Raw genomic sequence first — 11,814 nt, 5'->3', positions numbered from 1 at the left:
TATATATATATATATATATATATATTACACTTTCCTGCATTAAAATATATTATTTTTGCACAAATAAAATTAAAATAATTATACAGAAGAAAATATTTAAATGCTAGAATGACAAGACATTCTATTTCTTTTCACTGCTGATCATATGACAGTAAAATGGTTCTAGTTTGTGCTAGTTCATTGCAAAGAAAATGTTTGTACACGGCCGGAACTGTAGGGCCAGGCGGTTTCTGCTGCATCTGTTCAGTGTGTGTTTAATTTAATTTCAATTTTAAAGAAGGTCAAAGGATCAAGCCAACACATATTTGATGGAATGAAGAGAGCCTTTCATTGTGTCTGGACCTCCTGTATTGGGATGTTTGCTCACTTCTTTATGAAGAAGTTAGTGGATTCAGATCAAATTTCATATATCAGAAAAGAGCATCAAAATTCCCATCATATTTTATTTATTTTGTGGTCACGAAACAAAATGGTGGAACATTTTCAGCTGGGTGCACTTTCTGTAACTGTTTCATACATTTTCCTGAAACTTGGGCACAGATTTGATTTACTGACAGAGTTCTGTAGTGCACAAACCCACTAGCATTTTCAGGAGTGCTTGTCAGAAACAGATTATCAGCTTTATATTATGCTTATGAAGGGAACCAAAATCCCTAGATTTCAAATTTCTCAACTAATTATCTCTATAGATTCTAATGGAGTTCATGTGGTTTTATAAATTAGTGACATTGTTGGCCATTAGATTTATCGATTGAAGCATTTTCAGCAGTTTGGATTTTCAGTGACGTAAAAGCTTTGGTTCCAAAAGTCATCTGTAAAGTTGTCAAGCTGATGCTCTCCCATTGCTGAGACGCTTCAACTGGCTCATACATGGGGGGACCAGTTAATTCATTGTTAAATGATTAATTTTGATCATTCAAAGAAAAACATGTAACTTCCCCTTGAATCACTGCAGTATTTAAAGCCCTCGGTACTTCCTTTTCAAGCAACCAGCTTTGTGAACAGTTTTACATGCAAGGCTGGAGCTGGTGGGAGGAGTGGTAAGAACCAAGCAACAGGAATTAGTCATAAGAAGAAATGGGGGTGAGGGCGTGTGTCATGAGGTGATCTCGGATTCTGGCCTTAGACAGACCTGGGTTTGAATCTTGCTTCTGTTATGTGACTTGGCTTGATTGTGTGACTGTGGGTAGCCTATGTGATTTTCATAAGTAATAACAAAAAAGCATGATGAAATCTACCTTCCAGAGTACTAATGAGCATTCTGAGGAATGGTATGTGGCAGAAAGCCGAGGAAAGCCAGGCAAGGAGAACAGAATAAGAAATGGTGAGAACAGCCAGAGAGGAGGGAAAGAAAGGAGAAAAGATGGTTGAAAGTGAACAGCAAATAATTCCCAGGGAGTGTTTCAAGGGCCCTTGGTGTTCTAAAAACCTTTATTTAAATAACTGTCAACTTTTCTAGGATGACTAGTCCTTGTTCTTTAGTCTTTCTTCCTAATCATCACTTTCCAACCCTTTAATCATCATTACGGCTTCCCTCTGTGGTTTCATATTTCTCTCCAGCGGGGATACCAGGACTTCAAACAGTACTCTGTATTTGTGGAGAGGGTGCTAATAGGTGTGTCTTCATTCTTACTCTCCCCTTCTCTTTCTAACTGGTCAAGAGAAATAGAAGTGAGTGGGGGAGGACAGCTTACATATGCATGCCTTAATACATGCTATAGAACAAACATGCTACAGGTAGCTCGTGTCATATTAACTGCAAATACAGAGTGCCTACTGTGTGCCAAGCAATGCTCCTAATGCTACACACACACACACACACACACACACACCTCACAGTAACTCAATCCAAGAGGTACTAATTTATACCAACTCTATAGACCGAACTTCAGAGAGACTATATAATATATGCACAGTTACAGAACAAGCGAGTGAGAAACCCAGGAGTTGAACGTAGGCAATCTGACTTCAGCAAAGGCGCTTGTAACCACCACCTTATGTTAGCTTACAGTACTTGAAGGCACCAGGCCTTGAATACTTGAATAAAGAATTTGAAAAATATGTAGGAGTCTATTTAACAGGCTAGAGGTGGAATGAGAATGTGCATTTTAAAGATGAGGGAACCACGGGAGGGAAAATGTTGAAGGTGAGATGAACCAATGGTCTCTGCTGTATTGGAGAATGGAGTATAAGACTGGATCAAAACACTGAAGCTAAATTTCTCAAAACATACCCTATTCTAGTGTTTTATGAAGAGGCTTTAATAGGATAGGCTACAGGGAACCACTGAAGAGTCCGAGCGGGGAGATATGATGAGATATGGATGGTAAGGAAAGAATGGACTTAGCAAGGTTATGGATCATGCCTAAGAGTATAAGGTCCAAGGAAGATGACAAAACAAACAAAGCATGCTTGATGTAAATTTGGAGAAAAACAGTGTAGTCAAGTCCTCCATTCTCCTGTGTCTGATGGACTGAGAGTATATGTGCATTTAGAATCAGAATTTTGAGTTGGAATGAACTTTAGAAATAATCTAGTTCAATTCACTTACTCATTTGGTCAGGAAAAAACAAAACCCAGAGATTTCTCCAGGTCACCTAGCCAGATGTGAAGGAGACAGGATTAGAACTCTGGGTTTCTACTCTCAACCCAGCATTTACTATTCTATTTGAGTTCCCACAGCTTGGCACACACTTGTTGGAACTTAAAATGCTTCTTCAGCAAATGAACGTCATGGATAATACTGTTTGGAATCATGACCAGCTATCTGATTAAATGGGAAATGGAGAAGAGTCATCATTTTGCAACAAACTCACTAGGTCATTTTTGCATGGGAAAGGGGAAAGTAAGAGATAGGTGATGACTTGGCACTTAAAATTTCAATGGACGTAGAAAAGAAATGTTAGCTATGTTCAACCTTATTCTTAGAAGTGAGCAGATTTGGATGCATACTGACTAGAACTAGTTTAAGTTGATTTTCTTTGCATTTCCAGGGATTCAGAACATTACCTATTATGCATTCAGTTTCACTGAGAACATGACAACTATTCACCTGGAAACTGCAAAATTCACTTTTATTGAGATAGTATGTTAATTAATAACTTATTGTAGATCTTGGTAATTCTTTACAACCCTCTGTTGAATTTCTGGTACATTTTATCTACAGAGATAATCGGGTAGAATCAGAGGATAGCAATGCATAAATGTGGTTCTGAAGGACTAATTTATTACTTTCCTTCTACATAGAAGCTCAGGGTTTCAAACACTTCATAATTGAATATTTATTTCTTATTTAATTGAAGCTACAAGTTCTGTGGCTAAATTAAATCAAGATAAGGTAATTCCTGTTGACATGAAAGTTTCCTTTCAGCGTGTGTGGGTGGGAATTTGGGGGCACTGACAGTTTTTTGTTTATCATTTTATGGAGGAAAAAACCCTTCTTATCTCACTCTGTGAACTTTATAAATTATAACATGAAAACGTATTCTTACTGAGAACCTAACTGTTGTAGTGCATGAGAGCTACAAATACATTGTTTTTTTTTGAGAAGTTTTTGCTATAGGGCACGTGCGCTCACCAAAAAGACAGAGAGAGACAGAGAGCTAAAAAGCGCGAAATCATCCCCCAGGGAGGATGGCCATGCCGCAATCCCTTCTTCTCCGTTCTCCTCTCGGGATCTTAGGCACGCACACACATGCGTCCGGCATGAGTTTAACTCTACTACATTAGAGTCCAGCGACATAGCCATTATGCCATCTGCTGGTCCCCAAATTAATGTTTATGTTTAAGTAAAATGGATTTAAGCGGAATCTCTCTGTTCTACACGGAAAGGAAATCTATCATTTGATCCTTCCTCTCATATTCGATAACATCTCTCCCTCTTGTTAAAAGCCGTTTTTAATAGCAGAGGAATTGTTCCCTCATTATGCAAAATGTATAAAAGGAAAGAGAAAAGGAAAATTATTGCCATATAAATAAAAGATGTAAACTTCTGAACTTCCTCAAAAATTAGGAAAAGAACAAAGCTTCAGATGAATAGCTTTTATTTCCAATATTGAGCCTAATATCTTTGGGAAACTCTTTTCCTCAGGAGCTTCAATGAAGCAAACCATTTACTTTTCATGGATCCTTCTTGAACAGAAGCATTGTTCCTTTAGAACCCATTCATTTGGGAATTATTTGACTTTGATTTTAACTCTGCTATTTCATAGCATAAGCTATTTTCAGAAATACTTTTCAGGATTGGTTTGATTTATCATTTTCTTGAGTAAAAAGACTCCTAAAAAAAAAAAGGAAGAAGAAGTGGGGACCAGCAGTTAGCATAATGGCTATGTTGCTGGACTCCCATATAGGCGACGGCGGTTCAAGTCTCAGACCTGGTGGCTTAAAACTCACACCGGGCACGTGTACGTGCACGCCCAAGATCCCGAGAGGAGAATGGAGAAGAAGGGATTGCAGCGTGGCCATCCCCCCCTGGGGAATGATTTCTCGCTTTCTGTCTCTCTGTCTCTCTCTGTCTGTCTGGCGAGCACACGTGCCCTATAGCAAAAAAAATCCTCAAAAAAAAAAAAAAAAGACTCCTTCTGGAGTCAGCAGATGGTGTAGTGGTTAAGTAAGGCACAGGACTCCCACGTGGCTGACCACAGTTTGTCTTGGACCTTGAGGCTTGAAACCCACACTGGACATGTGTACACGTGTGCCTTAAATCCCCAAATGCTGATGGAGCTGGAGGGATTGTGGTGCAGCCATCCCTCCTGAGGAGTGACTTCTTGCTTTCTGTCTCTCCAGTGAGTGCATGTGCCCTATAGCAAAAATCTCTCACAAAGAAAAAGACTCCATGAGACCAGCAGATGACATAATGGTTACATTGCTGGACTCTCACATGGTTGACTGTGGTTTGAGTCCTGGACTTAGTGAATTGAGGCTCATGCCAGACACTCGCGCGTGTGTGTGTGTGCCTAAAATCCTGAGAGGAGAATGGAGGAGAAGGGATTGCGGTGGGGCCATCTCCCTTAAGGGTGATTTCTTGCTTTCTGTTTCTGTCTCTCCAGTGAGCACATATGCTCTATAGCAAAAATCTCTTTAAAAAAAGAAAAAAAAAAGGCTGCTTCTAACTTTATGATTAATGTTGATTAAAAACTAAAATAAAAGATACCTAGGTAGCTTAAGCAAGGATGATTCCCCAAATGAGTGGTGAAAATATTAGCTCATACATGACTAGGGAAAAACAGAAAACTTATTCCTTAAAGTACAAAGGGACTTCAAAAAGCTTGTGGAAAAGTGGGATCAAAGTTTCCGTTTATTTAGTGCAAAAAAATTTTGGAAATCTGCATTTTGTTTCATAACACATTTTTTTCCCCCTAAACTTTCAGAAGACTCCTCATGTGTGATTAAAAATGTATCTTTATTAAAAGTAAAATGTTCTCTTTTAAAGTACTCTCAGGTCTTGATATGTATCCTTTTAATTACTGCATTTTTTCTTTAAAAATTAATCAGTTCTGGATAAACAGAGTCCTGTAGAATGAAAGCAATAATACTTCTATCTTCTCTTCCTTCCTCTCTCTCTCTCTCTCTTTTTAGAGTCTCTAAAATGGTTTGCCTTGGCTTTTACTACATGGGTGGGGAAAGCGTGTGATGGCACCAGAAAACCTGTCAAAATAGGGCTGAATTCTTTAAGTATATCAGCTCATCCTTCTTAAAATTGTCTCCTGTCTTGATTTCTGAAATACAGTGTAACCTGTGTGCTAGAAAGAAAGAAATATTTCCTGTGCTGCTTATAGTCAGTGACTTTCACTTTACATTCTCCCCCTTTACATGGGCTTGGAATTTGAGAAAGGCTTGGAGAGAGATGCAAATTGGTACTGAGAGGTATGGCCATTAAGGCAGCTGGAGCCCACATGGCCAACTGTGTTTAAGTCTACTACATTAGACTAGACCCACTGGCTTGAAAAGCATGTCAGACATGTGTATGTGTGTCCAAAATCCTGAGAGGAAAATGGAGGAGAGGGGATCAAGGCACGGCCATTCCCCCTTGGGGGTGCTTTCTCACTTTCGCTCTCTCCTTTTCTGTTTTCTTTGGCAAGTGCATATGCCCTATAGCAAATTAAAAAAAAAAAATTAAAAGAGATTTTTGCAATAGTGTACATACGCTCACCAGAGAGACAGAGAGACAGAAAGTGAGAAATCACTCCCCAGGAGGGAAGCCACACCACAATCCCTTCTCCTCTGTTCTCTTCTCAGGATTTTGGGCATGCATGCACATGTGCCTGGCATGAGGTTTAAGTTGCCAGGTCCAGGACTCAAACCAGTGGACTACATGGGAGTCTGGAGATGTAACCATTATGCCATCTGCTGATCCCAGAAATAAAAAATTAAAAGAAAAAAAAAGAGAAAGACTTTCTTGGGAGCACATATCATTCCTCCTAGTGGTACTCAGAGAGTGAGATTAGTTCTTCCAGTAGGTGACAGTGTGGGAACAATTCAGGGCTTATGGTGACTTGAGAGCAAGGAGAAAACTGATGTGACAGCAATGAAGGGGCAGGGGCAGTTGGTGCCACCAGTGTTAATAAATAGGGAGGCTTCCCAGGGAGTGGGGATGAGGCTTGTGACACCATTGCCCTTGTGGCCACAGCGAAATGTAGGCATTGTTCTTAGCAGAAGGGGAGAAAGTGCAGCTTTGAGCAACCATAGTGAAATGTGCACATGGCCCAAAAGGCAATAGTATGAACAGCAGGTACACTTTGTACAGTTAAGAACAGGGTGCTAGCCCAGTCTGGTGGTGCAGCTGGGGGCAAACTGAACTGCAGTGCTGGAAGAGATGTGGCCAACTGCAGGTTTGAATCCCCAGATTGGCTTGAAGACACAGCAGGTGCATACGTGCATGCCCTTGATCTTGATGAGCTAGAGGGCCAGGGAAAGGGGATTGTGGTGTGACAAGACCCTGCTCAGAGTGCTTCTGTCACTCCCTCTCTCATATGTGCAGGTACATACTCTCTATTATGAGTGAAAAAAACAATATTTTAAAATAGTAAAGAAGGTAAGCCCCATAGTGCAGGGAGTCAGATCCCACAAAGCTCAGTGAAAACACTCCAGGTGCATGTGCACACATGCCCATTATCCTGATGGAAGAGGAAAGTGGAGTAAAGGAGATCGTGATGTGATTAGGTCTACTGGGCAGGAGTGCTTCCTCTTCTCTCTCTGGCATGCGCACATACCCTCTGGCATTAAAAAAAAAAAAGTATACTTTAGTTCTGATGTATACTCTCATAAATCAGGACCAGGCAATTGCACAGTAGTAACACAACTGGACCCCCACAGGAAAGGTCCTGGATTCACATCCCGAGACTTCCCTGAGCTCAGTGAGTATACATATGTGCCCATGTTACTGGCTGGCTGAGACTTGGAGTGGACAATGGCATGAAGTCCTGTGGAGGGTGCCTATGTGTCTTACTCCCTCCCTTTATGTCTCTCTCTCAAACGGAAGAAATAAATAAACAATATGAAAAAAAAATCATTAGTCATTGAGCGAAGTTAAAGGGTAACTGCAAACTCCATGAAGCTATTTTTCTTTTAAATTTATCTCTGAATCTCTAGCATTAGAACTCTCCCACATGTCTGACTGTAGTTCGATTCCTGGACCCAGTGGCTTCAAACTCACGCCAGGTGCATGTGCGTATGTACCCAAAATCCCCAAAGAAGAATAAAGAAGGGATGGTGGTGTGGTCATACTACCTGGGGAATGGTTCTCATGTTCCCTCTGTCTCCAACAAGTGCAAATGCCCTATGGCAAAAAACAAAAATAAATAAATAAATAAATAAATAAATAAAAAGGTAAAGAAGGAGTGTTTAATAAATATTTGTTTAATAAATAAGTTAATTGTCCCAGACCAACTTAGAATCCTAGAAGGGGAACTAATGGACTCAGACAAGGAGGATAAACCCCTAGAGTAGAACTGAGACCTGCCTGTGGCCATTGGCTGTCAGAGAGCTAATGCCTGGGGAAGAGGAGTTACCGTTCAACAAGATCACACCTGTGTGAGACCTATGGCACAGGCCTGAATTAATGTTTCATGAAACAAGTATAGTTGACCCTTAAGTTGCTTCAATTATTTTTCACTCATTTATTTTTTTCTTTACATACCAAATTTGCAGAGCCCGTCTTGGGCTTCTGTAAGTCAGGTCCTTCTCTAGAGACCTTCTTGGGTTCTGTAAATCAGGTATTGAATCAGCCTTGGCACTGATTATCCAGAAGTGACCACACAAAGGGCAGGGCAAAGGTTTCGACCCATTTGGCATCAGTCAAGGGCAGCTGCGAGAAGGGCATCTCTGGGAGACTAAGATGGACATGATACTCTGGTGGGCACTGACATGGATTTGGTGGTACGGCCACAGCCTCTCCGGAGTCTCCGTAACTTCTCAGTCTCTCCTCTCACCCCCTCTCTGTGATCAGGGCCCTGAGTCTCGGTTATTAGTTCCCGGTGGTTTGTAGCTTTGATCATCACCATTTCATGGCCTTTCCACACTAACTCCCACCCCAATACTGCTTTCATTAAAAGTCATTTTGGCATGCTTTACTTCTTCTAGATGCACAGTTACAGAACCCCAGTCATTACATTACTTTTTACATTTTTAATTGACACGTAATACAAATATTATGTGCTAGCTATCCAGGAGCACTAGTTAAAGTGCAAATTCTGATTTAGCAGATTCTTAGATAAACCTCAAAAATTCTGATGTAGTGGTTTGAGGTAAGGTTTAGGAATCTTATGTTTATAGATACGATGTTATAAACATTGTCTCTCTGTGTAAACTGTGTTCTGACCTTGCAGAATTGGAACACTGTATCTTCTTTACAGATCTACTGTAAGTGAACTAAGATGTGTGAAAGCTTCTACTTCAGTTCCCGCCTCATAGTCTGAAGCCCAATACATGCTTAAAATAACAGAATCCTGGTGCCTGCAGTAAGCACTCCCGCTCTAGTAAGTGGTCAGTAACCATTTATCCCTGAAGATGAATTCAGACAAGCGAGGCCAAGAATGAAAAAGAATAAAAGAAGTGAAAGAATTTGATTAAGAGTAGTAGTGACACGTCCTCTCTCTTTTATGCTCTGCTAAGTGATTTGACCCCTTCTCAGAATGAACCGCAATGGTATTTAATTTAAAAAGCTCAGAGATAACAAATTGCCAATAGCCAGGGTATTTCATGGATGGTCTCACTAGACTGGTGACTAAGCTAATTTTGAACAGCTGGAAGGGCTTATCCCTCACACACATCATGTACAGTTCAGGCATTATGGAGAAAAATCACTCTGAAAAGCCAACCAACCTCATCTATAAGTGAAGCATGCTTCAGGTTTATTGAAAAAATTATTCCAAGAGTTTTATTAGAAAGCTTTGTTTTAAGTCACATTTTTATTTGAGTAATAGTAATTGTTGATTAATAATGAAATAGATAGCATTTAACACCACAATCACACTACATACAACATCTTCTTTACCACTTTTAGAATAATTGTCTTTCTGTTGGATAAATCACATCATTTCTGAGTTATGTTTGTCTCTTCCTTTCGGTCCACCTACACACACTCCTGTACTTCACTCATATGAGCTCCTTTTATACTTGCTTTTTTGTTTGTTTGTTTCAGACTATTAGAAAAAACTTCCAATAAGGTAAAATTTAGAGGTTAAATATGCACAAAAATTCTAGAAATAATGAGACAACTTTTTGTAGGTTAAAACTAGAGGAAGCAGGCAAGCTGGTGGCTGGATCACACATGGCCGACTGAAAGGTTGAAGTCTTGGACCAAGAGGCTCGAAAAATAGAGAGGGCCTGCATGTTGTCTGTGTGTGTGTGTGTGTGTGTGTGTGTGTGTGTGTGTGTGTGTGCCTGTGTATGCCTAAAGTTAGGGATTGTGGCATGGCCATCCTCCCTGGCAGGGTGATTTCTCGCTTTCTGGCTCTCTGTCTCTCTCTGTCTCTCTTCAGCAAGCCAGTGCACACACCTTATAGCAAAAACAAACAAACAACAAAACAAAATAAACAAAAACAAGAGGTAGTATTGTTCACAGTAATAGGTCTGATGTCATTCATTTGCTCATTCATTCAATAAGTACTTAAAGAGCTCTTGGGTATTCCCAGGTGAACTAGATACTTCATTTGTTTTTATTTTGTTTATTTTTATTTTTTCTTAGGGATCCCTTATAAGACCAATAAAAATAACTAAGACAAGGTGGAAAATGACACTGGTGGGGCTATATGGGTGCCGGTGGTGGTGAGACAAAGATATCTTTCATTATCACCAATGGCCTTCCTGAAGAGGTAGCCTTTCACCTGGTCTTGAGGAGCTGACTACGGGCAGGGGGAGATGTTGCGGCCTGGCCAAGCCCTCCCATGCACCCACATAATGCATTGACTACAGATACCACTCAGGGTAGGCCCATGTTTTGTGGCCATAGAGCACAGCAAGGGCATGATGTGGGAACTGAGTGCACTGGCAACATGTATCAAACAGTTGCTCTATTTGCCACAGTGTGCCAACTTGAATGCTATGGCAATTTAGTTTTTAATCCTGTTGCAAATTGACCATCACTTAGCTCATTCCTGAAAGACACTTCAAAAAGCAGGATTTGGGGCCTGAGTTTTCTCCAGTTCATCCATAGAATATGAGAACACTGTGGAGAACTTTTAGGTAGAAAATCTGGGGGAAGTGACAGATGAGAAATAGATAACATGTATCTTTAAACCTGTTTCTTTGAATTGGTTTTCTCCAATAGCAAAATATTATCTGTATCTTTAAATTCTGAGACAAGGAAAGGGATAAGACCGACTTCAGAAACAATTTTTAAGACGATATGAGTCTTTTCTTCCACGGATGCTGGTTTCTGGCTGTTTAGAGATGAAAAATATTTTAAAATCTGAAACAAAATTATTGCTACCTTCATACATACTCCAAAGACATTGAAGAGTGATTGAACTTTTAAATCTCTGATTATGAAAAATGTAATGGGCATCAGAACAGCAATTATTAGGGGATAGCTGCCATAAAATGTTCAAACCAGATGCAGAAGCAAAGATAAGAGCTTTCTGATCATTCTCGCTTTAGTACTAGGGACTGACTAGCTCTGGGTTAGCAGTATCTGTCTCCTCGTCACTTACCGTAACTAAACTGGTAGCTGGAGTGGAGGCGTGAGACCCCAGTTACTCACCATCCACAGGTATGTCATGGCCAGCAGTCATCAGGAGAAATTTCAGCCAGTGGTCACATCTTCCCAGACACTTTCAAATAAGAGACAGCTCAAGATGAAAGGCAGCCAGCAGGAGAAGCTCATTCGCTGTGACTCCTGGAGCTCAATTTCCCATAGTACAAAGCAGACAGGGTGGGAAACCATAGTCCTTGCACTGTGAGTATCAATCACCTGTCTACTCAGTGACCTGTGGCACTCCTCTTCCCATTGTCCTGTGACAGAGAAGGGACCTATCCACTTCCCTCAGAAGTACCCTGGAAGGTTCTTATCACTGTGCAGTCCCCTCCCTCCAGTCCTCTAGTTTGTCAGTATCCTAGGTGCCTATGAGCCCGGCATGATTTTTTTTTTTTTTAGAGGTTTTTGCTATAGGGCACGTGCATTTGCCAGACAGAGAGAGAGACAGAGAGATAGAAAGTGAGAAATCACACCCCAGGGGGGATGGCCACACCACAATCCTTTCTCCATTCTCCTCTCGGGATCTTCAGCACGCACGCACACGTGCCTGGCATGAGTTTAAGCCACCGGGTCTGGGATGTGAACCGTGGTCGACGGCGTGGGAGTCCAGTGACATA

The sequence above is a fragment of the Tupaia chinensis genome, unplaced genomic scaffold, assembly GCF_000334495.1.
Source record: "Tupaia chinensis unplaced genomic scaffold, TupChi_1.0 Scaffold000270_1, whole genome shotgun sequence".
Classification (NCBI taxonomy): domain Eukaryota; kingdom Metazoa; phylum Chordata; class Mammalia; order Scandentia; family Tupaiidae; genus Tupaia; species Tupaia belangeri.
Note: the sequence above shows the minus strand (reverse complement) of the source record.